We start from the raw sequence: 19,717 nt of genomic DNA on the forward strand, positions 1-19,717 counted from the left end.
ATTAGGTAGGTGTGCAGATTAATAAATGCTTTAATTCAGTTGCACCCTGTCCAAATTCTCAGTTTCACTGAGACATCCATGTGGGAAAGCCAGGCTCTGTTTTATTGCTAGGAAGACACATCTCTTTAGATATACTAGTCAACTTCTACATAATCACTTCTTAATCTGTTTAAAAATACGTGTTGACTTTGTTTAAACATCTTTAAATAGCAGGTTTTTATTTACCTCAGAACCTTTGTCAGGAATGAGCTAGGAGATACTCATGTGATTAGCCCTGATCTGAGAAGCAGTAGCCTTAAAGCTAATGGGGAGACTGGCAGCAGTATTGCGCATGCACATCTTCAGCCATAAGAGGACATGCTTGCTAGGAATGCGCTTCTCTTAAGAGCAGATTCCAGTAACTTTTTCCTCCTGTCTATTAGTGATTTTCCATGACCTAGTGTTCATTTTGTCTGAGTGTTTGGAGGCGATAGACTGCTGCTAGCAGTCTTAACTTTTGCACTGTTTCAGCTTCTTAGACATCATTTGTTCTTGCTGAAAAGTAGAGCTCCTAATTAACCTTGGGCGTTACACAGACAAGTAGTACTTGAGAAAGCAAAGCAGTGTACCTGGTGTGATGTGTATTTCCCAAAGTGTCATAAGGATTATCTGGGTTACTATGTTAATACCATTTTTACAAGAAAATATTCAACATATGTTACTGTTCCACATACTATTTAAGATGAAGACTTCTTGAAGTCAGAGAAAAGCATTTCCAAAGACATATTGAAACCTACAGTAATGCTGTTTACTCCAGCTTGCAACACTGCATAATATTTCTTTTTGCTTTCAGTTAACAGAAGCCAAATTTGAGACAAACAGGGCTCAAGTGTATTTTTCTTAATCTGATGACTATTCAGTTTTGTGTTCTATCTGCTTTAAAATTTCAAGTTGTTTGGCAACATTTCAGTGCTGGTGAAGAAAACAGAAAACGCTTTTGCATGTGGTTAATCCAGTTGAAGTTGTTTCAGATAGTTTTGAGGAGTGGTGCATGTTATCTCTTTGCCTTTGGTTGTCTTTTACAGAGATAACAGCTTCTCTTTGTTTTATCACATGAATTTTTGTCCTCTGCTCTGGAGAAATTAAAAATATTTGTGACAAAATATAAAAGTGTCAGGTCCCTTTTATCTCAGTGAGTAGTTTGTATAAGATCATTTGACTACTTTAAAGGATTGAATGAATATAAAAATTGCTGAAAACCAGCATATTTTTCTCTTGTAACAAAACCATGCTCGTTCTGTCTTCTGCACAGCTGCAGTCTATGGCAAGAACAATACAGATGACTCCTATAGGCAGTGTCAGTGGGGACAGGACAGCTGTCAGAATATGGTGTACTTGTGAATGAAATCCACTTAGTACCAGCTAATATAGCACATTCACTGAAAAGCCAGTACTTAGAATACACAGATAAAATGCCTTCTGTAAGACAGGTAGTTGTACTTTATGCCACCTTTTTTTTTTTTGCCACTGTAATCACCTTAAAAATTATATTAATACATAAAATTATATTTTATCTTTAAAGGATAAAACATGGTAAGTATCAAACTGAAGTTAAACACATTGGTTTAAAGCTCAGATGCTTGTAGCCTTACCAGTGATGGAGCCCAATGGAAGTCTATATTCCGGAGTGGATACTTCTTAGTATCTGAAACATGTTTGGAAGTTATTTGCTACTAATGCAAACGAATCTTACCTACTCTGTTACCTTTAGTAACTTACTCTTGCAGATTTGGTAGAAGCAAACCTAAACAGAGTTAGTTTTGAAAATTCTTATTAATTACACTAAAATTTACAACATTGCTGAACTATTTTTTGTTTTTTACTTCAACAGATCTCTTTCTATGTTTCTTTCGAGATTACATTTTCTGTCAATATACTCACTAGGAGGTATTATAGGCTTGCTAGATTGTAATTCGGGGCATAGTGCCCTATCTTCTGTAGTTTCTGTCTTAGTGTTAATACGTGAACGTTTTGTGTTTCTTAATACATGAAGCTTGTTCTGAAGTGTATCTTACAATTTGATTGCAAGCTTAATTAACATAAAGTCATTTGATGCTCGGTGTTCAGTAGCAAAGCTCTTACGTATTAAAATGGCAAGTAAGTATTTTCATAAGAATTAAAATATTTTGTGTTTTCTGTAAAGAGACCTTCAGGTTTGATGACTTATTGTTAAGAGCAGAGACTAATTTGGGTTATCTGTTTTGAACTTTAACCATAACGAATAGTTCGTAATAACTTGAAAGGTAATCTTTTATACATTGACGGCATCAAGAGTTACCGTTTTTTGTCATACTTACAGTAGTACAAAACAATAGGGAAATATAACACAGGGTCTTGGTCAAAGGACTGGAGGTCACAACAATGGATTTGGTTTCTGGCAATACTGCTGATTCACTTTCTTCTTTGATAAATTGTTTCGGTTTCCTGTGTCATGGTTTCAGTGTCTATAAAATGGGGCTACTGTCACTCTGCGTAGCTAACAAATGTTTTTCAAGATTTTAATTAATCTTCAAGAGTTTTAATGTACGTTGATAAAAGTCAATTCAGTGCATATTGTGTATAGTCCTGTTTACTGTATGGTATGTATATGGAGAATTCTGGTTGCTGGAAAAATAGCATGTGGAGACGTGGATTGAAAGTTATACTGGATCACCATGCTGAGTTTGACGTAGCAAATCCAGCAAAATAACCTATATCCAAACGAACTGGTCTTACCGTCTTTTAATGGAGTGGCTTCAGAAATAAACTCTACCCTGGAAAATCAAGAGTAGTTTATAAATGCACTTAGAGTGCAAGATAACATGTGCTCTGCATTGGGAACAGATGCTGGCTCTGTTTCAGTTTTAAACTAGGACATTCCAAATGTCACAGCAAGCTAGTGCTGAGGGAGTTGGTCTTGGAGAGAGCCAGCTTGACATAAGTGAGTGTTCATTTGACAAATTTTACTGATTTTCTGAATAAGGGTTATCTTTTAATGTCTCGTACCATGGTGATGCTGCTTTGGAACAAAGTTCAGTTATATTTCTGTAGAACACAGATGTGCTTTAAAGCTAGACCTTCATCATAAAATGATCTATGCCTTTTCAATGGGAAACTCTGGAGTACAGATTTAAAAATATGCTTGAAGCATTAAACTTGACTGCTGTCATCAGTTCTGAAGTAACATTGACTAAGTTGCTTACAAAAGAAAGGTATGTGTATCTCTGCCAAAATGGCCATGTAGAAAGCACCTGACCAGCAATTTTTAAACTGAAGATTGTGACCTAAATGGTGTCATAACTGCTGTGAGCAGGGAATACAAGGGACATTGTGATATTTTAGTATTGGTCCCTGAAGTGAGATTAAAGCTGCATGTATGTGCTGAAACACCAAAGTTAAGTAATTCTGTAGGGGGGAGTGGCAAGACATTGTTTGATTTGGTGTTGTGCTCAGTGGAACATTTTGAAGAAATGAGTTACAAGCAAGCAGCTACAATTTCTCTTTTGCCCGAATTTTCCATGGTTAAGTTCATCTTATGGGTGGTTCAAGGTGGTGCTTCTTCCATGTGGCCTTGAAAATATAAACTAAATAAATTATATAAACTAAAAAAATTATCAATCAGTGTACTGAGGGTGGCACTGTACCTTGAGGCTTTGGTTAGTGCATAAAACAGATGGGTGGAGCATTCACTTGGTAGCTTTCCAAATTTCAGCTGTGTAAACACTTCACAGGGAGGTCACTGCCATTTGAAATTTAACAGTGCTTTTTGGTTTTGTTTTATTTTATTCTTCTTCCTAGTTTCACCCTAGCAGTTTCAAAGCAAACCTTATGTATGTTTCACTGTCCAGTGAGATGATCTTGGTGATGACAGCTTGATCACTTGATCCCTGTCTTAAACAAGACTTACGTGAATATAAGAAATGATACATTGAAGCATCCTCACAGAATTAAATGACTCAGTTTCTGGTGGCACATAAGGGGAAAGAAGAAACGGTTTCTAGCTCTTACAGAGCCTCTACACAGAATTGGGGGCAGGTGGGGAGCACAACCTGATGGAGATCTTAATGCTGATTTTATAACAAAAAAGTCTCCTCTGTCATCAAAGGGTAAGCTAGGAGTGCTGCCTTCATTGGAAGGTGAATGGAATAGGTAGTCATTGGATTAGGTGAATCACAATCTTTAATTTTGAAGATTCTTGTCACCTGGGAGAGCAGAGTCCTTCATGTGGAGGATTTGACTGTTAGAAAGTCCTGCAATAAGAGTTGTGATGCACTTGACAAGTGTGGGGGAAAAAATGTAGCCTACTAATAAAATAAACAGTATTGTGTTTTCAATTTTTTAATGTGATAAAAATGGGAAAGTTGACAAAAATGTTCAGGAGACTTAAATATCAGACAGCTCTAGTACTTGCTGCTGACCTTTTTTATCAAAACAAATTTATGGTAGTCATTGCTGAAGTATAGGGAACACATTCATGGATTTTACTCGGCTTTTAACAAAAGCCAATGCAGAGACTATTTTCTTCAGCTCAGTTTATTCCAGTAGTTCTGTTTTATATTTTAGAATAAAACCACAATCAGATCTGGTAGTTCTGTTTTGGAATGATAAGTTAAACTAGAAACAATCCAATTCTCATATTGTGTTTAGTATTTTAACAAACAGGAAGGGTTTTGGAGGCAAAACATTTTAACTGTTTTCTCCTTTTTCCCCCTTTTTACTTCAGGGAATAAGGAAACTTTAAATTTCTTAGTTTTGCTTGTATTTAATTCCTCCCTCAAATATTTAGTTTAAACAGTGATCACATGATAAACAACTAATCACATATATAACAAATCAGAGATGATAGCATATGCAATCCTAACAACCTTTTAAAGTCTTTTAAGTGAGGGAGTGTAAGTATATGAGGCACCATATGACTGTATCTCAAGTTAAATGTTTACTGAAAGTTGTATAGCTACTATGTTCTTCTTAACACCAAAAAATCCTAATCTCAAAAGAAGTCAGTTCATATCTAATTTTGCCAACAGACTTCTTTAAAGAAATAAAAATTGCAACTGAAGATGTGATTAGAACACACTTATTGTTTCTTGCTTGTTGATTGAAGTGGTATGGACTAAAACCGGACCATGCGGGAAAGAGGAAAATATGTTGCTCTGCTTGTTTCTGAAAATTATTTGAAGTAATCTCCTTTAGTGTTCCTATATGTAGGATTTTCATCAAGTACCTGCGGGTTGGTCTGCAGTTGTCATCTCACCTCCAGATGTGTTATATTCAAATAGTGCAATGTCCAAGAATCATCCGCGGCTATTAAACTTCTCTGTTCTGCAAGTGAAAATGGGACTGGCTAACACTAGATTTTTGTGTTGACCTGCAGAGTATACCTTCTTTACTGAAGTTATCCTGTTGGGGGTCATGTATTTTTGTGCTGTATTTTGCATTATAGGAGCACCCTAGAAGCAAGTTGTTAGGCTTCTATTTTGCAAAGTGATATATAAGCATACAGCAGATAATGTTTCCCACCTCAATATTCACATTTACTTACAAGCAAGTCTTGTAGAAATCAAATTAACCTGAAATTAGGAATCTTCATTGAAAATACATGTCACCATTCAGTCATTTGAAAAAATAATAGGATTCAAATGAGAAGTACAATAAGCCAACCATTAAAAACCTAAGTTCAAAGTCTGTTCCTCTAGGGGGAAAAAATGGATAAGGAACAGTGGTAAAGAAAGAATAGCAAACTAGGTAGATATATTACCAATTCAAGAATACATACATACTTGCTAGTAGTGCGTAATGTGTAAGATTGTTACTTTATTCTCTCTCTAAGGATGGCTATTCCTGGTTAACAGAAATTGTAGCACTTCTGAGATGTCACAGTTTCAATGTCTATAAAATGGGCCATAAGCAAGTGTGGTTTTTAACTTTCTAAAGCTAGTTTAGGTGTGCTTTAAAAGCAAGCACTCTATAACCATTTCACTCAGGCAGTACCTTCTCTTAAAAAAGAAAAAATATTTTGCCAAAGTCTGATCTTCTTTGGATATGGGACTTGAGCTGTGTTATGAGTGATTTGTGTTTTGGAGGTGAATTCTAGTTCCAGGAAAAACTAGGAACCAAAACATACCTTTTCACGGATGCAAAGCTCTATGACCATTGAATGAGGAGCAGGTGTAACTGTGGGAGCTGGTACTGCTTGAAGGGTTTCCTGGTCTTTGAGGGAGCGTCATAAGAATATTCAGTGCCTGCTTCTCAATCAGATGGTTGTAGTGTAGCTGTCTATGACTGTGAGAGACCAGGTCTGGATATCAGGTGTTCTTTTTCAGTGCTGGAGAGTATATGGGACAAGTAAAAGGCATTAAGAGGAAAGAAATGGAGAGATTTGTGCGCAGTACCAGAGGCAACACTGGACTCTGAAACAGTTCTGCCTTAAGTTGAACTAAGATGGGTTCAGAAATGTGGGATTTTCAGATGTGGAGAGGGTTCTGTTGCAGTTTTTCTCTCCCTGACTTTGTCATTTTCTTGAATGAAGCAGGAAGGTTAATTTTGACTGAATTCAATAGGTTTCATATTTGAAAACAGTACAGCCTGTCATAGGCCTATGGTCTAATGCTTTTACCTGGAGTTTTTTTCTGAGCTGTACAAACACAGGACAAAAAAAGATAATCATCCTTGAGTTTAAGTCTTTTTAGGATTCAAGTGCAAAGATTAGGTTTCTCAGTATTTGTCTTTTCTGATAGTGCTATCTGGGGATTATTAGGTTCATTTTAACCTGCTTTCATAAAATGGGGACACTAAATTAAATGAAAGTTGGAGCTATTTGTTTAAACATGTAGTTCAGAAACAGATCACAGTGTTTTCAATATAGATTATTTTTCCCTTTTCATGTGGATGGTACACTAGTGCTTTTAAGTGCAGTAGTAAGTCAGCTTGTATTTAGGGAATAAGGACGTAAAGTTCCTGGGCTTTTGCCTTACTCAGTATGTATTTATAGATTTCTGCTTTCTCCTTCATCTCTTCCTTTCATGTCACCTTTCCAAAAGTTTCCTTTATGTTTTATCCCTTAAGTGTGTATAAAATGAAATGGTACTAGACTTCAGTGTAACTTTTTAAAATGAAACATTAATAACAAAATTGAAGTTGGATTTCCTCTAGTTTAAGAGGAGGGATTTAGAGTTGTAGATAATGCTTGGAAGATCAACTTCCACTTGACCATGTTTTACTTTTTACTTGAGACCTAAACACATTCTTCTCTATAGTCCTTCCTGCTGCTTGAACTATGTTGTACTTGCTGTCTTCAGCTAAGTTAAACCAAATAACCACAGGGTCGTTTTCTGGTTTATAGCTATTAGTTATAGAGGAAGCATCAGCCTGTGAACCTGTAAATGTTCACTTTTCCGTTTCTGCACTCTTATTAAAAGTGGTGGAAGAGCTACCAAATGCGATGCTTATCTTAGCGTTTGTAAAATGAGAACCATATGAATTGTTTCAAGATTCACATTTATATTCTGGTTCTTTATTGTTTAGGCTTTTACATGTTAGTGCCCAGTAGCAGGGTCTTAATTACTTTTTCAGTGTTATTGTTTTAGAAGAGTATGTAATTAGTGCTTCTCTTCACAGGGAGAAGAGAATTTATCCAAAGATTAAAACTTGAAGCAACTTTGAATGTGCACGATGGATGTGTAAGTCACTTGTTTTTTGTCTGTTCAAAGATGTTAAATTGTGATTTTGTTGCCATGGTAATAGTTCCTTTACTTATAAATGCAAATGCCACATATTAGAGCTGAGCTAGAAAACTCCACTGGTTCAGACCTGCATCTGAATTTGCTAGATATTTGTTTCTTCTTAAAGATCTGACAACTGACCTTTGAAGCAAAACAAAATCCCATTCCTTTACCTTAATAATGCATCCCACTGCTGGATGAGAGAATCTCCTATGCCAGGAAAACATGTGCTTGTCTTTTCAGTTAGAACTCATCTTAAACCTTTAAATGTAATCTTTAATAATTTTGTGCTGTGTCAATATATTTTCTTGTATTAAAGCTGTATTAGTGTTTGGAATGATTTATTCTCCAAGTCTATAAAGCATATGATTGAGTGCTACATGCTTATTTAAAGAGACAATAAACACAAAAACCAGCCTTCCCTGAAAGGCTGGATATATACATTATATATATATACACACACATAACTTGAAATATTGTTTATTTAAGTAGTTAATTTTTAAAGTGGCCCAAATATTTTAAGTCATATTCTTCTAAATAAAAGATCTTACTTAAACTAGATACAGGGCAAAGAAATTGCCACATTACCATTGATGAATAGAGTAGAAATTCATGATTGTTAAAGCATTGTCTTTATTGTACAAGATACCTGAAAAGTGAAAGGATACTAGATGAGCTATAAAAAGTGAAAATGTAAGTGTAAATTTTACACTTCAACATGTTCATTTCAAAGCTGTTCAAATGAAAAGTTTTTTTTATCTGGAGTTGCTTACACTTGTAGTTTTAAGTTAAGGAGCTTTATAATTGTTGACTACCACAGTAGTAGTTTTAAAGAGAAAGTGTTAATAAAAATCTAGCCTTTTGTCTTGAGATCAAAAGTGTGATTTTGACTTGCAGATATTTTTGAGAGACTAGAAAGACTGGGAGAAGCAAGGATTACAATTGCTGTTTATAAAAAGTCAGTTACTTTTGCTGTACTGACTACCATTATAAGTTTAATGTTCTGGTACAGATGGTGTTGACTTGAAAGAACAAGTGCATTAATTTCCCAGTTTTGGGGTTTTTTTTTTTTTTAGAAATATTATAAGAATGACAATTCTCTTCCAACCACACCATTCTATGATTCTGTATATAGAAAGTTAATTATCTGTTTTTGCATTCAAGATTGTAACAGTGATTTTTACTTTAAAATTTCTTTTCTAGTATTTTTTCATGTCCTCAAATATTGCTAAGATGAAATATTTCAAGTTTCTTTTCTTGAATTTGGTTTGAGGTTTTAGTTATTTTCTTTATTTTCTTGTAAAAATAGTAAATTTTGCCTGTAAAGCGGGGAACAGGAAAATAGTATTTCTTCACTACTCATTTAAAATGAAATGACTGTTTTAGTTAACTATCTCTGTGTCATGTAACAGAAATTGCAAATTTGGTGTTGGCTAATTGATGTTGCTAAGATCTACCTGCTGGATATGTATTAAAAATTAATTTGAATTTATCGTGTTAGCTTTTAAAGTATGTTTTCACGTGTAGCTTAACTAAATTGTTTTACTGGGTGGAAAATGTTTTAATTGTTTACTTACAGTGTGATATGCAGCTGTTCAAAATACTGCTGCAATTTGAAAAATGTCTTTAGAAATTAAACTTGCTCAGAACTATCCACTTTTAAAGAATGGGGTATTAGGAGTTCTTACTTCATTTACAGTGTGTTTTTTGCAGGAAATGATCTTTTATGGCTGTTCAATATGATTTCTTACTACTGGCTTTAAAAAAAAAAATCTGTAAAATAAAAATAAATTAAATTACAATGCCCCTATTGATTAAAATGTTTATACCCTCAATGATAAAGATCATATTAGTCTTTTTTTCCCCCCCACAATTTTTGAATCAGCATGTATTTCAAATGTGAGGAATGAATACAATGGTTGCGTTATTAAGGGCGTTCCTGTATTTGTGTTTTTTTGGGGAGGTGTTTTGGAGGGTTGGAGGGCAGGGGTTGGTTTTGATGTTTTGGGTTTTGTTTGGTTGGTTGGTTTCGTTTGTTTTTTGTTAAGAACATTTGCATTTTTCTGTGGACTGAATTGTGACTTGTACTTTCTGTATAAAGCATGGTGTGTAATTTGACACGGTGGTCAGCTTACTCAAGGCAAGAATTTTTTTTTCTAGTTGAGAAAGCTTCCAACCTACCACTTGTTACACAAAAGGGAGATTCTGCAGGAAATATTACTGTATATGTAATCATACTCAGGTATTATATCTGTGAAGAATGGAATAGTTCTATGAATTACTTCAAGTATACGTGTTCTTGTAACAGTAATATAAGCGTAGCACCTTTTTGTTTAACATAAGAGTATTTTAATCTCAGAGTTTAGGTACCATTGTCTTTGAAATAGCGCAGTTTTCCACTCCTTTTGAAACAGTTTCTAGCATTGCTATATGAAGTAATCAAATTAATCTTCTGAATCATTGATATCTGCTTGTAACCTTATCATCCTTCCAGGGCATGATTTGCATCTTTCAACAAGATTCACATTGTCCAATTCAGTGAGGTCATACATATACCAGAAACTGCCTTTTTTTTTGTTGACTCTAAAGGGAACTTAGGATGATGAGTACAGAGTTAGGTGAGATGCCTTCGTATGATGTGGCTAAATCCAAAGGAGAAATGTTGAAGGAGGCAATTTGCACTAGCAGTAGTGAAGTGTGAGAAAAGTAGAGGAGAAAGTAACTCCAACTCATATTAAATTGGAGTAAAAATATTGTTTATTTTCTTCCAGTTCCAGTCATGTGAAAGCTGAGAAAGGTAGAACTGCAGAATGCATAGGTAGATGGAGCCTTAGACATGAGCACATACTACATTTTAAAATGAAAGAGGATTACCTGGAGGAATAATTTCTCATTTCTATGTAAAGACATTCAGTTAAGTAACAGCTAGATGTAGTCCTCAGAGCTATGCTTAAATTAGTGTAAGAGATTTGTTTGCATATGCTTAGAATGTGTAGTTTTTACCTTTTCCTCCACGGATGAAAAGTAGTGCTTTTTTCACCCCCTTCCTCGCTTGGGAGACCTTTCTGATGTTCTGTATATCTACAGTCATTTTTATTTCCTTTCTTCTATTTCTTGTATTCTCTTAATCTACCTGTTCACAGAAGAGTTAATTGAACTGTTACATTAAATAGAAGTGAGGAGTTTGCTTTTTCAGGTTTTTTAAGGATTTGCTGTACTGTCTCCAACATTGTCTTTGAGGAAAACACAGAGATAGTAAATTTATTTTTGACCGTTTGACTAATAAATCAAAAATGCCTGCTGCTTCCTTTCAAGAATAGTTGAGTGGCAAATAAACCTAGATATAGTTGATAATGTGGAATACTTAATAGAAGAAAACCCAAATTATACACCCTTTGGCTTTTCTCATCTTATTAGTAATTGTCAGTTGTATTCAATATATCCTTTCTTTTGGCTCTAACACCTTTTTCTAAGAATTTCAAACCGTTAGTGTAGTAACTGTTAGATTATGCTTTTAGTTCTGTGTTGAGTGGCTGCGAAGGTAGTAGATACCTAGTTTTTTCTACATGGTTTTGAAATACAAACCGATTTTATAGCTACTTCTCATTTTACAGTGTATTTTATTAATGGGTTTGCTACTGTGTAGTGAGACATGAAAACTTTTTTTAATCTGCTCTTATCAGGCATTTGTTTTTAGTGATCCACATGCATATTTATTGGGGTCATTCACTGTTGGTCAATAGGTTGTACCGAACACTGAGAAGTGTGGTGTACTGTCTGGAAAGTTGGTATTCTCTGGAGAAAAAAACAAAATCAAGCTTATTCCCCTTTGCTATTTTTTGACTTATTTTTTGTCAGTAATGTTAAGAAGGTGATCTGGTATAGAATAAAAAGCTGGTTTATTTATGGAACTCTAGCACACACTTGGTCATCTCACTTCAGGATTTTTTTCTGAACCAACTTTGGCCTGGGTAGAGTGTGTATTGAAATTGCTCAACCCTGTGGCAGTCAGTGTAATGAAATTGGAATTTGGAAGGAGAATGATTGATGTCTTGTGTAGGCTTGTGTTGCTGCAATTTTGCTTAATGACTCCCTTTTTCATCTTCAATGCTTTCTCTGCTTTCCTGTACTTCAGTTTTTGGTTTTGGACACATATACCAACCTTCCTCAATTTGTTTAATTTTTGTGCTTGCTTTTCTTTTTCTCACATTAAATGTTTTATTTTTTTGTTGGCTTCCTTGTTTTTTTCAGTGTTTTGCTTTTGTTTCTATTATTACATCCTTGTATCAGTATTTTTGTTTCTTTAGGGCAATGATAGTATTTTTCTGCCTCATAGGAAATGTAGATGAAAATGAACATTCTTGGGTTTTGTGTTTGCCCTAGCTCATAGTGCTGTGCTACGTTTGACAACATTTTTAAAGTACAGCTGTCATCAGGACAGGTTACTTCAGTGATAGGTGGATCTGGGGGCTAGTTTGTTTTTGGTGACTGACAGCCAGGGTTATAGAATCATAAGAGTAGTCATGCAAGGTCATATCAATGCTCCTCGCCCTGAGAGTGACCAGTACTAATTTTCGAGGAAAGTTAAGACAGGGCAAGCAGACTTGCAAGCAGACAGGCAAGTACTTGAAGGCTATTCTAGAGAGCACATCACGCCACAGATGGAAGTAAAAGTAGCATTTTTGGTTTTGATAATTTTTCATTTTTCTTTGATGGATATGTATATTCTTCCACTTCCGGTGTTTAGGATTTTCCATGACAATGAATTCCAGTTTTAATAAAATGCCATGTGTGTCATGTAACAGTTTCATTGCAGGCCTTCATTTTATGTACTGTAAAGATCCACGGAAAATTATTTATTTCTTTTTCCATGCCATTAATGATTTCATAAGCTTCTGTCCTATCCCCTCCCCAGAATAGTAAACATTAATTGCTTCTTGCGATAAAAAGTGCTAGATACATACAATCACCCTAGTAATTCTTTTTCATAATTTGTCTTTTCCAATGGGCAGTAATAGAAAGGGAGGACATGGCAGTGAGGTATGAACCAAAACTGCATAGTGTGGAGGATGCAGATTTGCCATGTGTGGATGTATATGCTGACAGAACGACCTTTGCTTTTCTAGTGATTTTTAACATTATTTAACTGTTGCTGAGCATTGAGCTAACTCTGCCATGCCATAGGCAGAGTTAGTTGTAATGTGACCTCTCTTTTTTGTTCTTTTGAGTGGCAAAAGTTCTCTCAAAGCATCTCAATGAATGTGTCGGGTTTTTGCCCATATGTTCTATCAAAACCAGCTAATTCTGATTTTGCAACTTTGCCTATCTCATGTAAGCTTGTGATTAAAATAGTAACTAAAATGGGTATACTTCTTTTAAGCAAACAAGTTTTTTGTCTTTAGGTTTCAAAATGAGATATTTGAATAAAGAAAAAAAGCATAGAAAAGGATTTAAAATGAAGTGGTTTTTTGGTAATCATATAGTCCACTCTGATACATCACACTAAGGCAGTTATCCTGCCATCAGAGTACAGCCAACAGAAGGTATGATGGCTGCAGTTTGACACTTAAAGCTATTTTCAAGGCTACTTGAAATAATAATGGTCATGCATGCAGTTTTTCATGCTTGTGCGTGAGCTGCTGCTTGAAGACAGGTTACTCCAAGGACACTTTCTGAGCTTCCTAGATTTTGAGTGCTTTTACAGCTTTATTTCAGTGACACATCATTAAACACAATCTTGTGAAAAGGAGAATTGATAAGCAAATATGTTGTAAAGTTCTCCTGATACAGTTCTGTACCTCTCTATAGGATTCTTCTTTCCCAGCATGCTCACACTTCTCAAAAGGGATCTGGGATGGATTCTGCAGTGTTTTTCATGTGATTCCTGAGAGAGTGTGGTCACTGAAAAGTATACAAGGCAGTGAATGCTCAAAATTTGGAAGGTGAAGATACAATAATGAGAGCATTGTGATATCCTCCAGTTCAAATCTGGAGAACTTTCTGGAGTATACTTGGTACGTTAAGCACCTGAATGTGTAAAAATTGCAGCTACTGAGGCCTTTGTGGGAAGGTTTAATTTACCAGATAGACTCTTCAGGAGCATAGGGGTTAACTGATATGCCACGGGTGAAGCAGGTGATTCCCTCATCAATTTGTTTAAAAAACAGTATTTTTTTTTGTGCTAGCTGCTTAGAAATTACATGATTTCAGCTGAATTTGCTAACTCCTGTCTGTGTAGTGCTGGATAAGTACTGATGTTTTAACATTCTGAAAATTAGATTAATCTAAGTCTAAACTAATTTTTGTTATTTCATGCAGGTGAATACAATATGTTGGAATGATACAGGAGAATATATTTTATCTGGTTCAGATGACACCAATCTGGTAATTAGTAATCCCTACAGCAGAAAGGTAGGTTTGTTTCTAGATGCTTAGTAATTTTCAAATAACATTTGTTATTATTTTTCAATATATTAAGACATTTTTCTAGATACGGACTTTCAGGTATTAATAATTATCTGACAAAGATAATATCAGGCACTTCATAGTGTTTATAAATGGGAATAAAACTTCACAGGCCTTTAAAACCTTAGTTTTAGATTATTCTAATCTCTTGCAACATAGGTATTATCCCATTTTACGGTAGATGGTCTGGCACAAAAGGAGCATGATCTCAACAGATTAGTGTCAGAATTAGCAATAGGATTCAGTAATTCTTGTGAAATCTTATAGTCAGATAAATTGTTTTCTGTTTGTTTGATTTTAGTTCTAAAATATTATCTTTTGCTGTATGTAATATACTGAATTTTTCTTCTGTGTAAAGTTGTTGAAGTGTCAATCCTGATTAAAATACTTTATCACCATTTGAAGTTGCATTGCCTTGCATGTGCATTTATGTGGATAGAGAAGAATTTGTAATGAAATAGGGGAAGCAGGTTTATGAAGAGGACAGTGGTGTAAAGGTCTCTGCTTTTCCACTTTTGCACTCACACAGGTTACAGTGTGGTCAAAGGGCTTCCAGTAATGTCAGCTAGTATCCATCACACAGTAGCAATGTCCCACACTTTGCTCTTTAAGGAGATAGTTCATTAGAGCAGATGCTCTGTGCTGTGTCTTTCAGTCCTGGAGATCCTGTGCACCGATGTTCAAATGAAGTCCTCTCTTCCACATTTTCTCAGAGGCTGAGAGCTAAACCTTGAAGAGATGCTGAAAAATTAAATGTGGTGGGGGAACCAAAATGTGAGGTTGATATGGTGGAAGAGATTTTGAATAGAAGGTTGTGGAGGCAGCAGTATTTTGCCTTCCTGAAGAGCTGTGATGGCTAAATTAATAGTGTAGTGTTGTGTGAGCCTATAGGTAAAGCCTTTTTCCTTATTTCTCCAAATGAGCCATAGTGTCCAAACTTCATGTGTTCCTTTCAACTGTTGGTGTCAGTCTGACAAAGTTCACATCAGTATCATTAGACCAGGGTCTGGTCCAGACCAGACTCTTCGCCTGGGAGTTCTGCTGAAGAACGAGGTATCTAAGACTTCTATGAAGTGGATGAAGGAGGTATTCCAAAGTGAGTGTTATTAGAGAGGCTTGCAGAGTAGAAGCTTTTCATGCGATTAAAGGGTGTTCAATTTTATATATTTTGCAGGATTTATTTTGATATATCACTATGGGATGGTTGTTATATTATTATTTTATAAATATATGTTTATCATATCTTTATAAGATGATATATATAATGTATTTTATAATAAAAATATTGTAGTATTTTAACTGATGCAGCAATTTATGCTTTTATGGGATGATATTGGGTTTTTTTTTCCAGTTGTGTACTACTACTGCTGCACTATCAGCCAAATGAGAAATATAGGAGTTGTTTTGTTTTCTTATTTTTAAGTCAGATGAATTATTTCTTTAATAATCAGTGTTGTTCCTGAAATGTGTTAGAGATGTGGGTTTTTAAATGACTTTTACAATTGTGTTAGCTTATTTTCTCTGGCTTGAGTAACAGAATCAATACATGAAAAGGGAGCAAGTTGGTACCAGAACTCTACTGTAAATCTGTCATCTTGGCAAATATCCTTATCAACGTATTTTCTCTTGTGAACTAGCTAGAGCAGCAGAAATAGACTTCAGCAATCAGTATAGTCATCTCTGTTGGTAAAATATCTAATGTAGTAAGGAAGCACTTAAATCTTGTTTAAATCTTACTTACATATGTAAGTCAATCCAGTTTGTCTTATGTATGGCCAGATGCAAATGTTCATTGTTACTATGTAATGTGTCTCAGAAGGAGAAATTTTTCTAAATATGTTTCTGAAGTTTGAATAGGTTATATGTTCGTAGTGTTTGTGCATCTGAGGAGGAGTGTGTAACGGTGATTTCTAATAGTAAGTGCAAGTCTAAATCAAAAGGATGGGTACTTTGGGATGGATTGAAAGAATTTCTTGTGTGGGTCTTTTCTTCCTCATTTTGTTTTAGACATTGCATTACTGGAGGTGGGGAGAGGGGAGAGTTCGACTGGAGCTGAAGCTCTACACGCTGCAAGTATCATACAAAAAAAGATGGGAATTCAAGTATTTGCATCATGTTTAGCATTCAGTTTTCAAAGCCTTTAAATGAAGCCTGAGACTTCTCTCAGCTAGTACCAGTGTGAAGACAGGATTCTTATGAGTAGCTACACTCAGAGTTTTTGAATCTTCAGCTTGGTTTGCCTTCTGGGAGAGAAAGGGTTCAACTCGCATGCCAAAGTGCTGGGGAGGCTTTGGAGGGTGCTTAGCAGGGCTGAAAGTTTACAGCTTTTCTAGAATCAGGATTACTACTTTTCACTTTAGGATGGGGTTCTGTTAGATTTACTTTCCTTTACTTCTAAAGGGCGGTTGACCTCTTCAAAGGAAATGCTGTTGAAAAGGCTGAATTGTAAATCATTCCGTGCTGAGTAACTTGAATGAGAACCCTATAAACGAAGTACATCCTGAAAAGCTTAGTAACACACTAATGCTTGCATTTGTTTCAACCGGCTTCTTTTCAAAAAGTAAGCTAGAGTGGAAATAAAATAATTTTTTTTAAAAACCGCTTTTAGTTTTAATGTGCCTTTAAAAATGCTGATTTGTTCATTATGGTGACTTCTTATTGTAAAATGTGTCCAAATGGAAACAGAACTTAAGCATTTCAGGTTTACCATAACAGAGTAGCTGCCAGAAATTCTACTTTCTTGGAGGAAAGTGCTTATTGTTAAGGATGGAGCTTGTATGCAAGCTTTTGGGATCACCATGTGAATTAGTAATCCTGTCCCAAAGATTTAACCTGTGCTTCAAGAGATGCAATTTGAATTCTTGAATTTGTTGCCTCTTGAAGTGATTTTCTGTGTAACGTATTACTTAAGCAATCACAGAAGTTATGAGGATATCTGAATTACTACAGCTAGTCAAATACTTTGAAGAACATCTGAAATTCTTTGTCACCCTCTCCCTGTTTTCCTCGCTCATTAAGTAGTTGTAGCCTGTTACAAACTGATAGTAAAATGCTCTGATGGCGTAAGATTGTGGTATTGTTTTACTCTGTGTAGCTAGTGATAGGTTTTCAGAGGTTAGTTGTGTGCGTTTCGTTTTCTCGTCTATTTTGTTGTCTAGGCACCAGCAGCTGTTGATGCCTCTTTTTCCCCTCTCTAAGACAGTATTATAACCAGATTAGAAAAGTATGTATAGTGTAAGTCAGGAAGGGCATGAGAGATCTTCTGTATGTAATAAATGCTGTAACACTTTAATACTTTTCATTCCAACACTATGCAATGTAGTTGGGAAATTGAAGTGCAGGCAAGACAAGATTAGGTCTGCCTGTGAGAAAACTTCTTCCTTTACTGAAAATGTGTAGCTTTATATGTGTCTGAATGCTGATTCAGTTTACAGTAGGGGAAAGTAGAAGGGAGGGAAAGAAAAATCTGAGTTTTTCCAAGCTTGAGGGCAATGATCAAATGTAGATCTCCATGTCTAGACTGAGATCTGCAGATGCGGAAATCTGAAGCAGAATATTAGAATAAGTTAGCTATTCTATGAATATAGAATAATTAGCTATGCTACAAAAAGCAAGGGCATTGGATTGGGGTTTGTGAGGAAAAAGGGGAAAAAGTAAGAAATGCATGTAATTTGTTGAGGAAATGACCCTGTACAACAGAACAAAGAGAAAAAAGTCTGTGTGCTTATATTCAGCAATAGGGATGAAGTGGAGAACTGGAAAGAAGGTAGAGAAGACTCTAGTAGTTTAGATAGGTTTTGTTTTGGTTTTTTTACAGAGATCGAAAGGGATTTCTTGTCAGGACAAAAGTATTTCTTTCACAGTAGCAGTAATATAAAATTGTAAGTGGGATTGATAGATGATGTCTTCAACTATCATCTGAACTGGGGTACCTTATAGAATTCTTGTTCTGAGTTGCTCCTTTGATACAGAGTTTCTCATTTCTTTTGAATGTGTTTTGAATGTTTTCAGCAAAATGCAGAGATCTGAATAAACCTGAATGAAGAGAGAGATTTATTGAAATAAGAATAGATTATGTCTCTGATAATTTTTTTTTTTAATACTGAGCCTTGTATGTTTCATCACAAGATACACTGTTAATTTTTTTGTGTGAATTATTTAAAAGATGTGAAATAGTACTTTGAAATATTAGGCATGAGCTATCACTGAGAGAGCGACTTCGTTTGCATAATGTTTTCTTTGATTAAGTTAATTGAGTGGGAATTTGGAAGTAATTTGCAAACTGTAAACAACTTGGTAAGTATCTTTTTCCTGTTAGTAGTGGTGAAAACAGTTTGGTTTAAATGCTGCAGATGGGACAAATAAGGTAAGATTAGAATGATCACTAGTACAAAGGAAAACATATACAGGTTTTTTCAGTTTTGATAGATTAATAAGTATGTTAGGAAATATAAAGACTTATCGCAGTGTTTAAAACCAGCTGTGATGGTGAAGTAAAATATATGCTTCTCCGCTGTACTAAGAGACTAAGTCAAGTCTTAGCTTATTGCCCTGTAATCATGTTCTTAAATGTCTGATTATTTCTGAGTGGTTTAGAAACAACCTTTCTTATAAGCTTCAGTCCTCTAAAGTGTATACAATTTGGTAGGATCACAACGCTCTATTCTTCTTGCACCAAGATACTGCATTCTAAATCTCTCCTCACTGACACGCTTCCTGGCTGCACTGTCATCTTGGACTAATGTTTTACTTTGGGAAATCTGATGTGATATGCATCTAGTATTTAAAAAGCAAATGTGGCAGTTGCATTCTGGTTCTTTAATTTTGCAGACTACTTCGTGCAAGTGCATAAGTGAGTGTCTCTTGTGGAACCATTTTTTTCTTAGAAGAAATCTGATGTAAAGACAGCTTCTTTGTTCTGTTATATTAAATTGTGGGTTACTGGCAGACTGTTCGTAAGTGATATTTTATAGTACTAGAGTCTGTGTTATTTTCCCATTCTTTATTTGATTTGAAAATATTAACCTGATACAGCCTTCCTTTTTCTTTATTCCTTAGGTTTTAACAACCATTCGCTCAGGACACAGGGCAAATATTTTTAGTGCAAAATTCTTACCATGCACCAATGACAAACAGATTGTATCTTGTTCCGGAGATGGAGTAATTTTTTACACTAATGTTGAACAAGATGCGGAGACCAACAGACAATGCCAGTACACGTGTCACTATGGAACTACCTATGAGGTACCTCACAAAAATATATATGATCATTTTAAGATAGGGAGAATACATGTTTAGGTAGAACACGTAGGTAGAAACCAGACTGCTGAAAACTTTAGTTCAGTGAGAATTAAAGAACCTTCTTGAGTTTGGTTGTTTTTTTTTTTTCTCTTAGAGTAGGCTTTAAAAGAGAAATATGTTATCTAAATTAAATGGAGCACTTTCCAAAGGTAGTGTTATTAAGACCACTTTTCTTGAATATACATAAATATATAATTAAATCTATAAATAAT

General features: G+C 35.2%; 1 long non-coding RNA gene across 1 annotated transcript; it reads left to right on the top strand.

Moving 5' to 3' along the window:
• Nucleotides 1–7,639: 7,639 nt before the first annotated feature.
• LOC104492196 lies at nucleotides 7,640–19,448 on the top strand. Its single transcript, XR_727786.1, has 3 exons — nucleotides 7,640–7,697; nucleotides 14,058–14,150; nucleotides 19,263–19,448. It is a non-coding gene; the product is annotated as an uncharacterized LOC104492196 (long non-coding RNA).
• The last annotated feature ends 269 nt before the right edge of the window (nucleotides 19,449–19,717 follow it).

The sequence above is a fragment of the Buceros rhinoceros genome, unplaced genomic scaffold, assembly GCF_000710305.1.
Source record: "Buceros rhinoceros silvestris isolate BGI_N320 unplaced genomic scaffold, ASM71030v1 scaffold33790, whole genome shotgun sequence".
NCBI classification, from domain to species: Eukaryota; Metazoa; Chordata; class Aves; order Bucerotiformes; family Bucerotidae; genus Buceros; species Buceros rhinoceros.